General features: G+C 42.1%; 1 long non-coding RNA gene across 1 annotated transcript; it reads right to left on the reverse strand.

Annotated features, from left to right (window-relative positions):
• Positions 1-1,601: 1,601 nt before the first annotated feature.
• On the reverse strand, positions 1,602-17,038 carry LOC122654431. The gene is made up of 3 exons (XR_006331912.1): positions 17,028-17,038; positions 10,130-10,135; positions 1,602-1,829 (listed from the first exon to the last, which is right to left on the reverse strand). It is a non-coding gene; the product is annotated as an uncharacterized LOC122654431 (long non-coding RNA).
• Between the last annotated feature and the right edge of the window lie 998 nt (positions 17,039-18,036).

Consider the following 18,036-nt stretch of genomic DNA (forward strand, 5'->3'; position numbering starts at 1 on the left):
AATTGCTAAAAGCAAGGGTAGAAAAGCAAGTACCATTTGTGTGAGGATCTGGGGATAGCCAAACCTAGTCTCCTATTGGTTGACAAGACTGATTGTCAAAACCGGTCCATGCCAGAATTGAATGAAGAATATGGTGTGGGATCCTGGAAGCAATAGTTTACAAGAAATTCAAATATTCAAATTATCAAAAACCACAGTTACTGGAAGACCTGAGTACAAAGCACAATATAAAGATTACAAGTTTTAGCCATAACCAAAAGAATTAGGAATTAAATGACATGGATCATCAGCCCTTGTTCTCTGTGTTGGGTGCATAGCACAAGAAGCATCTGGAAGTGTAGTAAGAATAATGAATTAAGACTTGGCGAATAGAATCAATAAAAAATGATTTTGTCTTTGGAGGGAATGAAGTAATTAGATTCAAGCATTTGATGCCACCCTATAAACAGATTCTGAAGGACCTTAGAGTTCCTTAGATTGAACTCCAACCAAGTACAAGCCTCACAACCAAGGAGGAAGAGTAAAAGACCCTATTGGCTTGCTAGAATAAAAAACATCAAAAAATTGCAATTTTTCATTGTGTTTATGATGTTTTCATGAATCAGCCATGATAATCCCATCTCTTCCAAGTTCCACTCCATACCAAACTCTTGACATCCATTTGGGGAGATCAAGCACTCGAAAAGGCCGCATTACCTCATGAAAGATGCCACTGGTAAAAAGATAATCTTTTGTCTATATTTAGAGGGAAAAATAAATCTGTAAAGAAGAAAATTTTACATACCTGATATGCTTTGAGTGATTGATAAATAACCTCTTTCTTCTTGTTAACGCTCTTGTACTCTGCAAGACATCAATAATTTCCAAAAATTGTTTTGGTCTTTTGGAGATGGCTACTCTTAGCCTCTTTCTTCTTGTTAACGCACTTGTACACTGTTCGCATTAAAACTTCTCTAGGTGGATGTCAATATGGTTGTTTGATCTATGCCAAAGCTGTGGGGTAGAAAGGGGGAAGTAGAGACAAAACAGAACAAAAGAACGGAATTGTTCATCCAAAAAGGCAATAAAAGAAAGGGGGAAGTAAAGACAACGACAGAAACAGAACAAAAGTAATAACAGTAAACTAAGAAAGAAAAAAAACAAGATATAGGGATAAACCTCATCACAACCATCTTTTGCATCTTTGATCACATAATTTCATATTGTTTCTATTTCAAACTTCTTATTGTCCACATTTTCAAAGGATGCCACATAAAAATCAGAAAAAAAAAAAAAAAAAAACAAAGAAGCTCTATGGGCTCAACTCTTGGAAGCAGTACATAATATCATATGAATTCAAGGGTTGCTTATTATAAATTGCAACATGGCTTTTGCTGGACTCAATTAAGACTTAGGGGGTGAAGTAATACATAAAAAAAATACTGCACATAAGTGGATTTGGAGACAGAAAGTAGATTCATCATAGCAGCCAGTACAAAGTAAAAAATCAACATTTGAGGCTTAGATTTGATTTTGTGACCATTATGCTTAAAGTTTTTGTTTTTCACTCTAGGACAGGCTTATGATCCAAATATCAAAAAATTAAGATTATCAAAAGATACCAGAGAGCAGAAATTCTAGCAAATAATGCAAGCCAGGCTTATGCCATAGAATGAAATAAAAAGGATTCGATAAAAGTAAAAAAAAAAAAATGGCATTACACACCTTTCACTAAGTCACTATTACAGTTCCAAGTTACAATTGAATAATCAGGTAAGAGAAGAGTCCAAATCCAGGCACCAAGACAGAATTCTAGTGTTTGGTACTCTCAGCAGAATTCTCCTCCTTTCCTTTCCCAGACAACCACAACTTTCTTTAGAAAGGCTTCTATTGGCTGGTAAGAATTCTCCACGGCATTGGAAATTCTCTGACATCGCTCACGACCATGCTTTGGTACTGCCGCAATACATTTCTTTAATATATTTTTCCGGTGCTCTTCATTTCCATGCTGAAGCTTAAATTTGTAGAACAAAGCCCAGAAATCCCCAATATCCAACACAAGAATTACTGCACCATTCAGCCAGTTTCTTGCTTTCTCCACCTTCTTGTCATGCCAAAACAATTTACCACAACAACAATGATAGGGAAATCATGATCCGCCTGCTTGAGTGCATCAATACTTTTTTGTTTTGTGTTTGGGACATGGGGCCATCTCAATTGATGCTGCCCACAGGATACCACTGGTCCACTGGTAAGGCATTCTTGCAATCCCATTGCCATCAGATTATCAGCTTCCTTATTATTTTCATGACTTAATTCAGCTTGAATTGCAGTAAGTCAAACTTCAAGATTTTGGGGATTCTTCTTCCTGGCCATAGTAAGAATCGCTCGTGCTTTGCTTAGCATATTAATCTCTCCTTAATATTAGCAAGGGAAAGCCAAAGGAGAATGCAACTGGGACAATGCCTTAGAGACTCATAAGCTTTCTTGGCTTGCTCCAAGCGACCAAGACGGTTGTCCAGCTGTTCAAGCATCATCCACAATTTGAAGAATGAAGGGAAAGGTTTCAGCTCCTCTTCAAGCAATCTCCTCTCCTCTGCGGTGTTCCCCAATTCTGTCTCAATAATGGTTGATTTCATACACACCCTTTCTGTGCCTCCTCTTTCTCAAGATTTAGCAAGAAGCATTGTTGCTCGCTCAAGCTCATGGTTCTCAAACTCCAAATTGAAAGCCACAAGCCAAATTTCCTCAGAGTTGGGAATGGCAGCATAAGCTTCCTGGATAATAGCTCAAGCAGCAGGAACACCTCCAGCAAGCCACTTCTCTTTGGCACCCATTGACCATAGGACTTGGCATGTGGTCTGTATGTTACCACTTTCTAGAGGAGAGCATCAAGAGATTCTCTGGTCCCATGACTCTTCTCAAGCTGTGCTGCCTTGAGACAGATACTCTTCTTGGTTAGGTTAATGGTATGAGCATGAGCATAGATAGCTCAGGCAGTCTCAAAGGAACCCCTCTTCTTATACTCCTTGGTAACAGCAACCTATGTCCTCTTTCGATCTTCTTCCTCAACACTAATCCCAATGGGGGTTACAAATTATAGCATGGGATGTTGCCACAGATCCAGCTGGTTCTGCAGCTTCAACCTCAGTCATCCAGGCTCCTTTATCGACCACCAATCCTTCCCTTTGTAAAAACATGATACCCCTCTTGCCTATTACAAACATGATACCCCTCTTGTCTAAATCTCTTGGAGAGACAATGCAAAGAGATTTCATATATTTGAGATGCCCATGTACACACAAGCAACAAAAAGTCTTCTTCTCTACTGTTAAAAAACAAATCTGCTAAGAAAGTGAGCAAACTAACCAGAAAAAAAAAATGATAAAACAGAATGCCAATTTAATAGTTTATTTTGCCTTGTTTCGTAAACTGGCATTATTAATGATGTCAGTTTACGAAGCAATGGAAAATAAACAAAGAGTAAGTACAGTCACTTCTAGTCTGTCGTCCTCTAAATAATAATCGGCTACCTCTCTAAGATGCAATCAGTCAGATTTCAGTTCAATGTCCAAGTAGCTTACTATATACATCTTCAGAGACTTCAAATAACCCATCAACCTTTGATTCCCATATATACCTAAAATTTAGAAAGAGGAGTTGAAACAATCTCTTTCACAAGACAAGGGAGGCGACCTTAAGAAACTAAATGCCCCAAAATAGTCTGCAATAAGATATACGGAGTAAAACCCAACTCCAAACTGTCCAATGAGATTGAGGTCAACGCTTGTCTGCATTTTCCCTACAAAGCTTGCATATAAAGCAAAACTATATTCAATAAAAAACTCATTCACATAGGAAAAAAAAAAAAGGTAAAGCAAAAGCTAAATTCCATTTCTATCCGAATGTTCTTGCCTATTGGTATCTTAAACAATTAAGAATAACACTTAAAGTTCCAAACTTTGCTATGGTTCCAAAGTTAATGATCAGATCTTATTGTGTCATTCCCTATACCTAAGTCACGAATAGAAAGCAATATCTTTTCATTGTCGAATTTAATCTACATCATATAATTTTTAAAAAATTGCAGCGAACATCCAACAATCATTAAGTTCATAAGACATGCTTATGGTTAATAGAAGATGTAGCACCATAAATGTGAAATGTCAGAACTTGATTCTTAATAGTTGATTTCAAGAATAAAGGTTAAGGCTTGAATTATAGATGTAAACACCATCAGTAACAGATACCCAAGTTCAATGATGGAGGGTGGCGATTGCTAACATGACATGGATCTTTATCACCTCCAGTTTGCTGACCGGCCCAGTTTCCCAGTTCCTCTAACAAAGGGGGGCTGAATTGATGACATGCCAACATAGACCAATTCAAACTCATAGAGTGACAATGAACTACTATCCTAATTAAGAGAAAGGAAAAAACAGAATACCCTAAAGAGAGAATCATCTCATTTCTAAAGTCTGAAACAATTATTCTCCAATCATATAGAATATAGCAACTGAGGTACATAGGGAAAAATTAAATAGGATACCCTGAAGAGAGAATCATCTCATTTTTAAAGTCTGAAACAATTATTCTCCAATCATATAGAATATAGCCACTGAGGTACCATTCCAAGCAAATACCAAGAGATCATTGACCCAGATGATACAAATTTCTGGAACATCTGCAGGCCGGCCATTAATCAATATGAATACATGAAATAGTCAATCTCAAACAGGGGGAAAGGGAGGAACAGAAGGAATAAATCGAAAAGTAAACAAACGAGCCAAATATCATCTTCTTTGATTTGATGAGATCTGTTAAAAATTCAAAGCAGAAATCTAGAACCATCATAACGGGAGAGGCAATGGACAAGGTGGTTGCTCCACAAATACACAGAAATGCATGGGCCAAGGACATAAATCTGGCCATATTTTATCAATCTGCATGGGCTAAGAGCTTTGGTGCACATGCTATAAAGTTCTTGAAGTCCACAACATGGCAATGGGAGAACCCTTCAAACTACAGGGTGCTCATAAGCATATGCTATTTACACAAAACAAGCTACAAATTCCTTCAATCCCATGTCAAGACACAAGATTAAATCCTCTAAACCAGAGTGTTCTTGCAAGCATAAATGAATGTTCACATGCATTGCACAAATGCAAACAGAGGGCGGTTGTAAACATAAACGAATGTGCACATGTGTTGCACACATGCACACATGCACACACTGCACATACATACATACCTCTAGGATCTAGGGCCAATAAACCTTTTTCCAAATTCCTGGTGCAAATTTTACACCAAACAGTTTACAACTCCCAACTGTCCTATAAGAGAATAGATGATTCGATCCATCTAGAAAACTACGTTCAGTTAAATCATAATAACATCATGATAACCCTCCACCGATCTCAGTGATAAAATATCAACCTCAAATGAGCAAGGAAAGTGGCTTAAAGTATACTCCGCATGAAAGTGCCACAGGAGATAGCAGAATGGAAATTGTGATCACAAATTATTCTGAAACTTTGGGCTCCCTTTTAGCCATCTCCTTTGCCCAATGGTAGCTGAAGATGTACTGACCATGCACTGCCATTTGGAAGTGGCAGGTCGTGACATGTAAACATTCACTATCATAATGAACATCACATTTTCAGAATGGATTAACAACTCTATTAGCGTAAGGCAGTTTTGTCTTTGAAAGATATAAAAAAAGAAGGGGAAAGTTTTCATACACGGTTGTGTAAGCTGTGTATGTATGTGAGAGGGTCTCTCACAAAGAGTTGGAAAAGTCATAAATCCCCACTAAATGTATAAGAACAAACCCAATAACTAAAGATGTTCCAGCGGTGGCAACACAAGCTGCAGTGCTGACATTTCCTGAACCAACCATATTCTTAATCTCAGCATGTTCAATATGAGAACTAAAACTGTGCAGCAGAAATTCAAGGTAAGAGAACTTTTACCTGTTCGAAGGGACGAACATTTTTCCTGCTATAGAGAGGAGAGGCCGCAGCAATCCACAGCAGAAGGGAGAAGACACGCTGCAATCCAATACCCTTAGATGGAGAGTGGAGACTTGTTAGACTCGTCGCTGCAAGCCTGCAACCGTTGCTGGAAGGGATAAAATCCACAGGTTTCTTCGGTTACAAACATTTACGAAAGGGATTTAGGGTTCGAGCATGGTTTGGGAGAAGAGGAGGAATCGATATTTGGGGCATTGGTCGATGGAGAGATTTAGTGAGAAACAGATGATGCTTCCAAATCCTTCCTCTCTGCCGGTACAAATTGGATTAAAAGAGAGCTTACGCGTGCTAGCTATGAGTAAATTCTGAACTTAGTTTGATAATGAGTTTTGTGTCTGTTTTTTTGAAGTAAAACCTCTCAACAAACACTAAATCTCACAAAGAAGAGTAAATGTGAGAGAGAGAAGTGTGAAGAAGAGAAGGTGAGGAGCAGGTTTTGGCCCCGTCGTTTTTAACTCTCGTTTTCTGTCAATAAAAGCTCAGGACAATTTGAAGAACATAACTGCATCATGTCGAAAGAGGGAAGGAGGGAGAGATACTTACAGAGAGGAGGGGCCGCTGTATCAACCGATCTTGAGTATCCCTCGGTTGAGTATCCCTCTCCCGATGGATACTCAATATCGGATTCTCCCATTTTGGAATGCACAACTCTCTCAATCTCTCAAAATTCACATGTGATATCCATTGCCTATTCAGCAGATTGCAATCCCATTAAATCACATGTGATATAGAATAGATATGGAACTTAATCTTATTGCAATCCTTTTGTAATCCTTAGACAACTCTCTAGCAACCAACTAGGGATCTTCTATGATCTTCCATGTAATTGTATATATCTCCATATTGGAGAATCATTTTGAATAATGGAAAAATACTATTCTAACATGGTATCATAGAGCCAACGTTTTTTTTTTTCTCTCCTCCTTGCTCCAACGAGCTTGGTGATCTTCCGTCTTTCAATCCCTAGTTGGTGCCTTCCACAATGGCCACTGGTTCGTCTCTCTCCTCTCACACAGCCGAATCCATTAACACCTCTTCCCTGCCCACCATGGCTGCTGGTTCGTCCTCCATTTCCTTCCCCTCGGCCCACCACCTTCTATCCATAAAGCTAACTCCAACGAATTTTCTGGTTTGGAGAAAACAGATTGTACCATTTTTAAAAGGCCAAGGGCTCTTTGGATACCTTGATGGATCACACCCATGTCCAACCGATCCCATTGAAGCCGCTGCTTGGATCAAACAGGACTCACAATTGGTCAGTCTACTTGTGGCATCTCTCTCTGAATCACTTGTTCCCCTTCTCTTGGACAAAGAAACCAGCCATGAATGCTGGAAAACCTTACATGAGGCCTACGACTCTGCCTCCACCACCAGACTGATGTCATTACATCTTGAGTTGCAAAGTCTTAAACAAAAACTAGATGAAGGTGTTACATCTCTCCTTCAACGTGCGAAGTCTATTTCGGATGAACTCGCTGCGTTAGGCAATGCAGTGAACAAAACTGAATTCAGTATGCACGTCCTTCGTGCCCTCAGTGATGATCTCCAAGATGTGGTCTCTGGCATTCTGAATCGGCCCGAACCTCCATCTTATCTAGAACTCCATGGCCTTCTTCTAAGCCATGAAAGCATGCGGGCCTTTCGGAAACTACTGCTCATTGATGCTGCACCTGCATCTACCCCTCCAGCTACCAATACCATTCAACGGTGCCCCCCTCCTCAACCAAATCCGGCTCTACCTCATCAGGCCTTGGTTCCTATAGGGGTCGTGGGGGGCGTGGTAGATCTGGTAGGGGTCGCGGTGGTCGTGGTCCTCCTCAGTATGGCTGTTTCTTCTGCACCATTTGCCATCGCACTAATCACCAAGCCCAAAACTGCTATTACCGATCTTCAAACCCTTACCCCTATTATCCATCCAATCCACCCAACCATGGTCCATCTCCGTATACTCCTTGAGCCCACTATGCCCAACCGCCACCTTTTCCATATCATTCTCCTCCACCATCATCAGCCCTAACTTGGTACCCAGACACTGGTGCTACCCATCATGTCACCCTTGACCTTCAATCCATGACATCCTTTGACAGGTACAATGGTCGGGACAATTTGCATGTAGGTAATGGTAAGGGTCTCCAAATATCTCATGTTGGTAGTGGTAAAATCACTTCTCCCACTCTCTCTTTTCAATTATCTGATATTCTCCATGTCCCCTCCATCACTAAACCTCTTCTTTCTGTTCAACGCTTTGTACAAGATAATGGAGTCTTTTTTTAATTTCATCCTTCCTATTTTTGTGTCAAGGATCAGGTCACCAAGGCGACGCTTCTTTCCGGTCTGAGTAAGGGTGGTCTATATACCCTTCCCTCTTCCTCCACATCCTCCCCAACTGCCAGTATTGCTGAAAGGACTTGCTTGGATGGATGGCATTCTCGTCTCGGTCACCCTCATGAGCGCATCCTTCGTACCATGATTTGCCAAAATAATCTACCTTGTAGTTCTTCTCGTCTTTGGTCTGTGTGCCTTGTATGTCAAACGGGCAAGGCTAGTCGTCTCACATTGCATGAAACTAGTTCCCGTAGTGAATTTCCCCTTGAATTAATTTTTAGTGATGTATGGGGTCCATCCCCTGAACTTTCTTGTGATGGCCATCGTTATTTTATCATTTTTGTTGATGACTTTTCCAAATTTATCTGATTTTATCCTTTAAAGGCCAAATCTGAAGTTTTTGGGTTTTTCCATCAATTTAAATTATTGGTTGAACGGCAATTTTCTCGCTCCCTAAAAGCTATCCAGACTGATTGGGGGGGGGGGGGGGCGAGTACCGTTCTCTTCCCACATTTTTTGCAAATCTTGGCATCTCCCACCGGGTCTCTTGTCCTCACACCCATGAGCAACAAGGCTCGGTGGAGCGCCGCCATCGTCATATTGTTGAAACGGGTTTGTCCCTCCTTGCCCATGCTTCAGTCCCTAAGCAATACTGGCACTTTGCATTTGAAACCACGATGTATCTTATTAACCGCATGCCCTCCAAGGTTACAAATAATTTCTCTCCCTTCCAATTGGTCCATAATAAGACTCCCGACTATAATTTTCTATGTGTTTTTGGGTGCTTGTGCTACCCTCTCCTTCGTCCATACAATCGTCATAAGATGGACTATAGGACCATACCCTGTGTCTTCCTTGGTTTCAGCTCCACCCATCATGGTTATCGCTGTCTTGATCGACTCCATAATTGTTTCTACATAGCTCGTCACGTTTGATTTGATGAATCAAATTATCCCTTTGCCTCTCCCTCCATCCTTGGTCCACCTCCATACCCCCCATCTACTAGCTCTCCTTGGAGCGTGGTTCCAATCGGCCTTTCTCCCACCCAACCTGTAATGCCTACACCACCACTACATGTGATACCAAGTCCCTCTCCATTACCATTGTCCTTGGACTCCCCACCGGCGGTCTTACCACCCTCCCCAATTCCAATGGCTCAAATTACACCTTCCCCCCCTTCTTCCCCTCCTCCATGAACCAGACCAATATTTGAGTTGTATGCCACCCCACCCGCACCGCCTCCTCCACCCACTCGGCTTCACCCCATATAACTCCGATCTAGAACCCAAAACCCACAAGCCCTCACCTCTTCACCCACCACCTTTAATCCCGAACCTACATGTTTTACCCAAGCAAACAAAATCCCTGAATGGAGAACGGCCATGGCTGATGAATTCAATGCACTGGTGCGCAATGGCACATGGACCCTGGTTCCTCGTTGCCCCTCAATGAACCTTGTGGGCTGCAAGTGGGTATATTGCATCAAGCACAAGGCTGATGGTACCCTAGAGCGTTACAAAGCCCGCTTGGTAGCCAAGGGGTTCCACCAACAGCATGGAATTGACTACACCGATACATTTAGCCCGGTGGTAAAGCCTACCACTATCTGCACTATTTTGTCACTGGCCGTTGCCCATAAATGGTCGGTTCGCCAGCTAGACGTGCACAATGCTTTCCTTCATGGTCACCTCACTGAAGAAGTGTACATGACTCAGCCTCCAGGTTTCATTGATCTAACCATCCTGACCATGTATGCCACCTCCATCGGTCCTTATATGGCCTCAAGCAGGCACCCCGGGCTTGGTTCCCTCGACTCACCCAGTTTCTGGTTTCTTATGGGTTCACTGCTTCCAAAACCGACCCATCACTCTTATTTACAATCATGGTGGTACTTTGACCTATGTTCTCATCTATGTAGATGACATTCTGATCACTGGCAACACACTAGCCCAAATAACCCGCCTTCTTTCATCCCTTGCTAAGGAATTCTCAATAAAAGATTTGGGCCCTTTACATTTCTTTTTGGGGATTGAGGCTCTTTCTCATCCCCAAGGGTTGCTTCTCAGCCAGTCCAAATACATTGGAGATCTTCTTACTCGCTCTGGGATGGCTGACTGTAAAGGCGTCCTTACTCCTATGGCCACCACATCTAAACCATCCGATGCAGGGGGTGCTCCGTTCTCTGATGTGACTTTATACCGATCTATTATTGGGGCACTGCAATATGTCACTCTTACCAGGCCAGATGTATCATTTTCTGTAAATCGGGTCTGCCAATTTATGCATGCCCCTACTGAAGAAATTTGGGGAATGGTGAAGCGTATACTATACTATCTCAAAGAAACTCGGGACTATGGACTTCTCCTTCAAAGAACACTGGACTTCCACCTTCAAGCCTTTTCTGATGTTGATTGGGCCAGTGATGGGGCCGATCGTAAGTCTATAGGTGGTTTTGCAATATTTTTGGGCCCAAATCTGGTCTCTTGGGGCTCAAAGAAACAAAAAATAGTGGCCCGTTCTTCCACCAAATTGGAGTACAAGGAATTAGCTGACGCTGCAGCTGAATTAATTTGGTTGGAGTCATTCTTTAATGAAATTGGCTTTCCATTAAAGTCTCCACCGATATTATGGTGTGACAACATTGGGGCCACTTATCTTTCAGCCAACCTTGTTTTTGACGCCAGCACAAAACACGTCGCGATCGACTTTCATTTTGTGCGTGATCGTGTGGCCAAGAAGCAGTTGACTGTTCAATTTATCTCTACCAGTGATCAGATTACCGACATCATGACTAAGGCATTATCAGGTGCACGCTACCAATTCTTAAGGGACAAGTTGAAGATCCGCTATCATCGGCCTTCCACTTGAGGGGGTGTATCAACCGATCTTGATTATCCCTCTCCCTATGGATACTCAAGATCGGATTCTCCCATTTTTGGAATGCACAACTCTCTCAATCTCTCAAAATCCACATGTGATATCCATTGCCTATTCAGTAGGTTGCAATCCCATTAAATCACATGTGATATAGAATAGATATGGAACTTAATCTTATTGCAATCCTTAATCCTTAGACAACTCTCTAGCAACCAACTAAGGATCTTCTATGATCTTTTATGATCTTCCATGTAATTGTATATATCTCCATATTGGAGAATCATTTTGAATAATGGAAAATTACTGTTCTAACACGTTGTAATCCATTGGAGAGTCGGAGAGTTATTTTGTTGCACTCCACTGAGAAGGGAGAAGACACTCTGCAATCCAATACCCTTAGAAGGAGAGTAGAAACTCGCCAGACTCGTCGCTGCAAGCCTGTATCCGTTGCCGGAAGGGATAAAATCCACAGGTTTCTTCGATTACAAACATTTACAAAAGGGACTTAGGGTTCGAGCTTGGTTTGGGAGAAGAGGAGGAATCGAGACTTGGGGCATTGATCGATGGAGAGAATGTAATCGAAAGACCGAGGAAGAGAGAGGGGGTGAGAGGGTCGACGGTGTGAAGTGGGGAAAATACTATTTGATATAAAATAAAAATGAAAATAAATAAAAGGGTACCGATAAATTATGAAAATTCCTATTAAAAGACAAATAGATTAGTAAAAAAAATATGTATTTAAATAAAGAATGAAGGATAAAATAGTCAAGTGAAAAAATCGCCATAAAGCATTAGTTCGTGCACTTATATAATAGTATGATATATATATATATATATATATATATATATATATATATATATATATATATATATATATATATAATACATGATTATTGTTTATAATTGATTATTCATAAATAAGGCATAAATATAAGGGGAATAGAACACTACCTGTTCGTGAGCCTTGCGTGTCTCCCATGCCTAGACACAGAAAGTGCCCTGGGCGCCTGGAATTTTCGCCTTTACATGGTGGGAAGGCGGTCATTTCAAGGCGGGTAAGGCGGTTTGAGTGTTTAGGCGTGGCAGCCAAGGTAGGGGCACAATCGTGTAACGTTCTCTCTCCCTAAATATAAATAGGGCTGATATTCTCTGTGCCGCAGCGTAGCCTGCGCCTAGACACATGAGCCTGTCATTTAGGGGGTAGGATGGTCGTTTTGCCCACCCCCATGTGTCTGGGCCTGCACCTCTAGCACAAAGAACATTTAGCTATATAAATATAAACTAGGCCCAAGAGAGCCTAAGTTTCTCTCCATCCATAGAGGACGATTCGCCCACCATCCTAGGGTTCACAAACTCCTCCTAAGACCTAAGGTTTTTGTATTTTCTAAAATACCTCCAGATACCCTTTCTCACCCTCTCCCGCCCCCCGATGAATGGGATCCCATCATCCCATTCACCGTGGGTGGAGGGAAATGGATCATTATCCTCTCTGGTTCCCTGCCCGATACAGTTTTCCGGTTCCTCTCATAGGGAGGTGGAAATGACGACCTAACCCCTTGCCCGAACACACTGCCCGAGTGAGGTTAAGTTGTCATTTCCACCTCCCTTTGAGAGGAACTGGATAACTGTTCTGGACAGGAAAAAAATTTGGAGGGAAACTTGGTCTTTTATGTTTGATACTTTGATATCTTTTGACCTCAGATAATCAAATAATTAAACAATTAACTAGTGTTATTGTCGGCTGAATAATAAGACTCCCATAAAACTTAGGCGGCTGGATAGTAGATGACTAGTACCCAAAAAACTTACAGGTGCAATTCCAAACAAAAAAGCTAACAAGTGACTTCGTGGATACCTCAAGTTAGAAGAGATGGAGAACCACATAATCCAATTTGAATTGGTGAAGAAATAAGAGCTTCAGAGAATCTTTACATTGATACAAAGTTAATGACTCTTTTGTCGATGAATTCATTTCATAGGAATGCCTCTTTTCTCTAATTTTCTACTGTACCATCTCCGAAACTCCCTCTTAAAGCTTAATAAATTGGAATAGATTCACCCTCAAATTCTCACCAATGGATATTTCCATTCAAATTCTCTCCTTACTACCTTCCTATCTTCATGTTGTCGATGTCATAAACTTGATTACGTGGTGCTTTTCTTGCAGAATCTAGCAAAACCCAATCTTTCATTGTGGAATTCGATGATTCAGTTGTTCTTAAGATCCGGTTTTGTTCAAGAATGTATTGGATTGTATAATAGTATGCTCCATGAAGATATCTTTCCCGACAACAAAACATTTTCTGTAGTTCTCTGTGCGTGTACTACTATTCCTTCAGCCAGTGCTGGGGAAGGTTTTCATTACCAGATATTGACAATGGGTTTTGAATTTGATCTATTTTGACAAACTGGGTTGCTTGATTTTTATGCAAAGGTTGGAGATTTGAGCTCCGCTAAGAAACAGTATGGGGAAATGCCTAATAGAGATGTTGTGACTCATAATGTGATGATTACAGCATTGGGTAAGCATGGCTATGTAAGTGATGCGAGTATTGAGGATATGATTCCCTCTCTCGATCGGTTATACATTCCGTGTACAACCCTTCTTCTGTTTTAGGTAATAATCTATATCACATGTGTAAAATATGATCACATGTGATATTGATTTATCTTGGAATAGAAGTCTCTCCACAATCTTGGTTAAGATGTCAATTTATTATTCCATGTAATCTTTGTAATCTTTGTTTCCTTGTTTACTTCCATCTCTTGTAGTCTGTATTTAATACTCCTCTATTGAGGAATCACAACTAAGGAATTATATTGCATTTACATGGTATACAGAGCCTCTTTGCTCCAACGAGCTCCTTACTAAAATTTTTTTTCCTCCTCTCTTTCCTCAAACGACTATGCCTGGGGAGGACGACCTCTCTTCCGCCACCTCTCTTGGCATCGTTTCTTCACCTAATGCACTACCCTCCTTTCATCATGCACACCACTACCTCTCCTTGAGACTGAGCTCTACCAATTTCCTCTTCTAGCAAACTCAAATTGAACCATTCTTGGATGGATAGAACCTCTTAGGTTACATCGATGGCACCTTCCCTTGTCCGACGGACTCCACTGCTGCTACTACCTGGCATCGCCAGGACTCTCTTATTCATAGTCTTCTTATTTCCTCCATCACTGAGGAGGAGTTTCCCCTTGTTCTTGGGAAAACCACAAGCCAAGCCATCTGGCAGTCGTTGTGTACTGCCTTCTCTTCTCCTTCAGAGAGTCGTCTCATGTCTCTCACTATGGCGATGCATGACCTCACCCAAAAGCTGGATGAATTGGTCTCTCAGTTTCTTCAACGTGCAAAGACGATCTTTGGTGAGCTCAGTGCTGTCGGGCACCCTCTGCGCCCCATTGCTTTCAACTTGCATGTTTTTCCAGGTCTCAAGCCTGATTTTTGCTCCATGGTGGACTCTCTCCTCACCCGGCCTGATGCAATTCCATATGATGATCTCCATGCTATGTTGTTGAGTCATGAATTTCTTCATGGCTCATCTTTGAAGAAGTTGACATTGGCCGACTCTCCTGCATCTGACACCTCTCCGACAGCCAACATTGTGCAGCGCTCTTCCCCCTCTTCTGCACCCGGTTCTTCAGAGCCCAATCGTGGTGGTAGAGGATTCCGTGGAAGGGGCCGCAGCGGTCGGGGACGTGGTGGTTTCCCTACTAGTCAGTCTTATGGCCGCTTCTACTATACCTACTGTGGCCGCACGAACCATTCCATTAAACGATGCTTTCTTCACCTCAAGTAGGGCTTTCAATAGGCGGCTCCATAGTACAATCCATCCCATTAACCCTTAGCCTACTACACCTACCCGTCCTCCCCTTATGCGTCCTCACACCCGTCACCCTCTCAACCATCCCTACTCCCTACCCCTCCACACCCGTCACCCCTACCCTGGTACCCGGACACTGGTGCTTCCCACCATGTTACCCCAGATCTATAGGCTTTATCCTAATATGATGACTACACTAGTCCAGATCAGTTACAGGTTGGCAATGGTAAGGGCTTACCAATTTCTCATCTTGGTTCCGTAATTCTCTCTTCTCCTTCTTCTAAGTCTTTTTATTTAAATAATGTGCTTCATGTCCCTTCCATTAACAAACAATTTCTCTTAGTTCATCAATTTACTCGTGACAATCACGTATTTTTTGAATTTCATCCATCTCACTTTCTTGTGAAGGATCAGGTCACCAAGTCAACACTCTCTCCGGAGCGAGTAACAGTGGACTTTATGAACTCAATTCCTCTCCTCCATCTGCTAATGCTGCTGTCCGTACTTCCTTGGATCTTTGGCATCATCGATTGGGGCACCCTCATGAGCGCTTACTGTGGCATATGATCACCATTAATAAATTACCTAGTTTTTCTTCCCATCTTAGTAATTTATATTCTTCTTGTCAATTGGATAAATCCCGTCGTTTAACTTTGCATACAACTTTTAGTAAAAGTCTCTTCCCTTTGGATCTTATTTTTAGTGATGTTTGGGGCCTTCACCTACCCCTACTCTTGATGGACATCGTTTTTATGTTATTTTCATTGATGATAATACAAAATTTATTTGGTACTACCCTCTTGTGCGTAAGTCCTAGGTTTTCTTTGTTTTTACCAGTTGTAAACCTCTTGTGGAACGACAATTTGGTAGGAAAATAAAATCGGTTCAGACGGATTGGGGTGGTGAATTTCGCATCCTCCCTAACTTTTTTCAAAAAATTGGCATTATTCACCATTTATCTGCACCTCACACCATTGAATAACAAGGGTTCCCAGACATTTTTGGCACTTTGCCTTTGAAACTACTCTCTACCTAATTAACAGGATGCCCTCTTTGGTCTCTCTAGGTATCTCTCCTTTCCAATTGGTTTTTCATCAAAGCTCAGACTATAGTTTCCTTAGGGTTTTTGGGTGCTTGTGTTTTCCATATCTTAAGACCATATAACAAACATAAAATGGATTTTCGTTCATCTCCCTGTGTTTTCTTAGGCTACAGTACGCTTCATAAGGGTTACAGGTGCCTCAATCTGCAAAGCAATTGTTTACTCATTGCTTGCCAGGTGCGTTTTGATGAAGAGCAGTTTCCTTTCTCCAAATCCATTCTTGGATCTCCACCTGTTCCTCACTCTCCTTCTCATGCTTTCGCCTCTACTCCCCTGATGTTCCTCCTCCTTCTCCCCCTATCCTTCCCATGCCCTTACCGGCCAACCCTTATGTCTCACCAGTGCCGTCCTCACCACCCTTATCTCCCCTTCTCACCTCTCCATTACCGTTGGTCTCCCCATTACCGTCGGCCTCCCCCTCTCCCATCCCCTATGACCTGCCACCAACCCTCTCCCCTTCGCCGATCTCCCCTCCCTTACGTACCCGGCCCCTTAGTGACCTCTACCACACTTCTTCTCCTCCTACCCCACCCCAACCGACCACCACCTCTATTCACCCTATGACACTTCGCCATCACCCCAATCAACCTCATGCCCACTCTACTGACATTATTACTGTGGAGCCTACTTGTTTTTCACAGGCCTCTAAGGTACCCGAATGGAGATCAGCGATGGCAAAGGAATTTAATGCGTTGGTTCGTAATGGCACATGGTCCCTTGTTCCAAGGACCCCTGATATGAATTTGGTCGACTGTAAGTGGGTGTACCGTATTAAACGTAAGGCAAATGGCTCTCTTAAGCGCTACAAGGCTCGCTTGGTGGCTATGGGCTTTCACCAATAATGTGGGATTGATTACAGTGAGACATTTAGTCCTGTGGTTAAACCAACTACAATCCGTTGTGTGTTGTCTATTGCGGTTTCTCAGGGTTGGCTAGTTAGGCAACTGGATGTTCACAATGCCTTCCTGCATGGCTTGTTACGGGAGGAGGTATTTATGTCACAACCCCAGGGTTTTGTTGATTCTAATCATCCTTCTCATGTCTACAGACTTCATCACTCGTTATATGGCCTTAAACAGACTCCTCGAGCATGGTTTCATCATCTATCCACGTTCTTCACTCAACTTGACTTTATTGGTTCAAAGACAGACACCTCTTTATTTATCCGACGCACTGGCTCTCATGTCTGCTATGTACTGGTCTATGTGGATGACATCCTCGTGACTAGTAGTGATGCTTCTGTTGTCCCTACCCTTCTGCAAAAATTATCGGGCGAGTTCTCCATTAAGGACCTTAGTCCTCTACATTTTTTCTTAAGGATTGAAGCTAAACCTCACAGTCGTGGTCTTTTATTGACTCAGTCCCGTTACATCTCTGATCTCTTACGGCGTACCGGTATGGTTGATTGTAAACCGGTCAAGATGCCTATGTTCACAATTAAGGATTCGAACTCAGGGGATGCTCTCTATGACAACCCAACAGAATATAGGTCTGTTGTTGGGGCCTTACAATCATTACTCTCACACGCCCAGACGTGGCATTCGTTGTTAATCGAGCCTGTCAGTATATGCATGTACCCTCCATCAATCATTGGCAGCTTGTCAAGCGCATTCTACGCTACCTCAAGAGTACTCATAATCATGGTCTTCTATTGGTGCGTTCCCTCTCTCATCGCCTACAAGCCTTCACGAATGCTGATTGGGTAGGCGATGGTACTGATCGCAAATCCACAGGTGGTTTTACAATTTTCCTTGGGCCAAATCTTGTCTCCTGGACATCGCGGAAGCAACGAACAGTTGCATGTCCACAGAAGCCGAATACAAGGCTTTGGCCAATGCTTTTGCGGAATTGATCTGGTTAGAATCTCTATTTTTGGAACTCGGCTTCCCTCTTC

The sequence above is a fragment of the Telopea speciosissima genome, chromosome 3 (assembly GCF_018873765.1).
Source record: "Telopea speciosissima isolate NSW1024214 ecotype Mountain lineage chromosome 3, Tspe_v1, whole genome shotgun sequence".
Taxonomy (NCBI): Eukaryota; Viridiplantae; Streptophyta; class Magnoliopsida; order Proteales; family Proteaceae; genus Telopea; species Telopea speciosissima.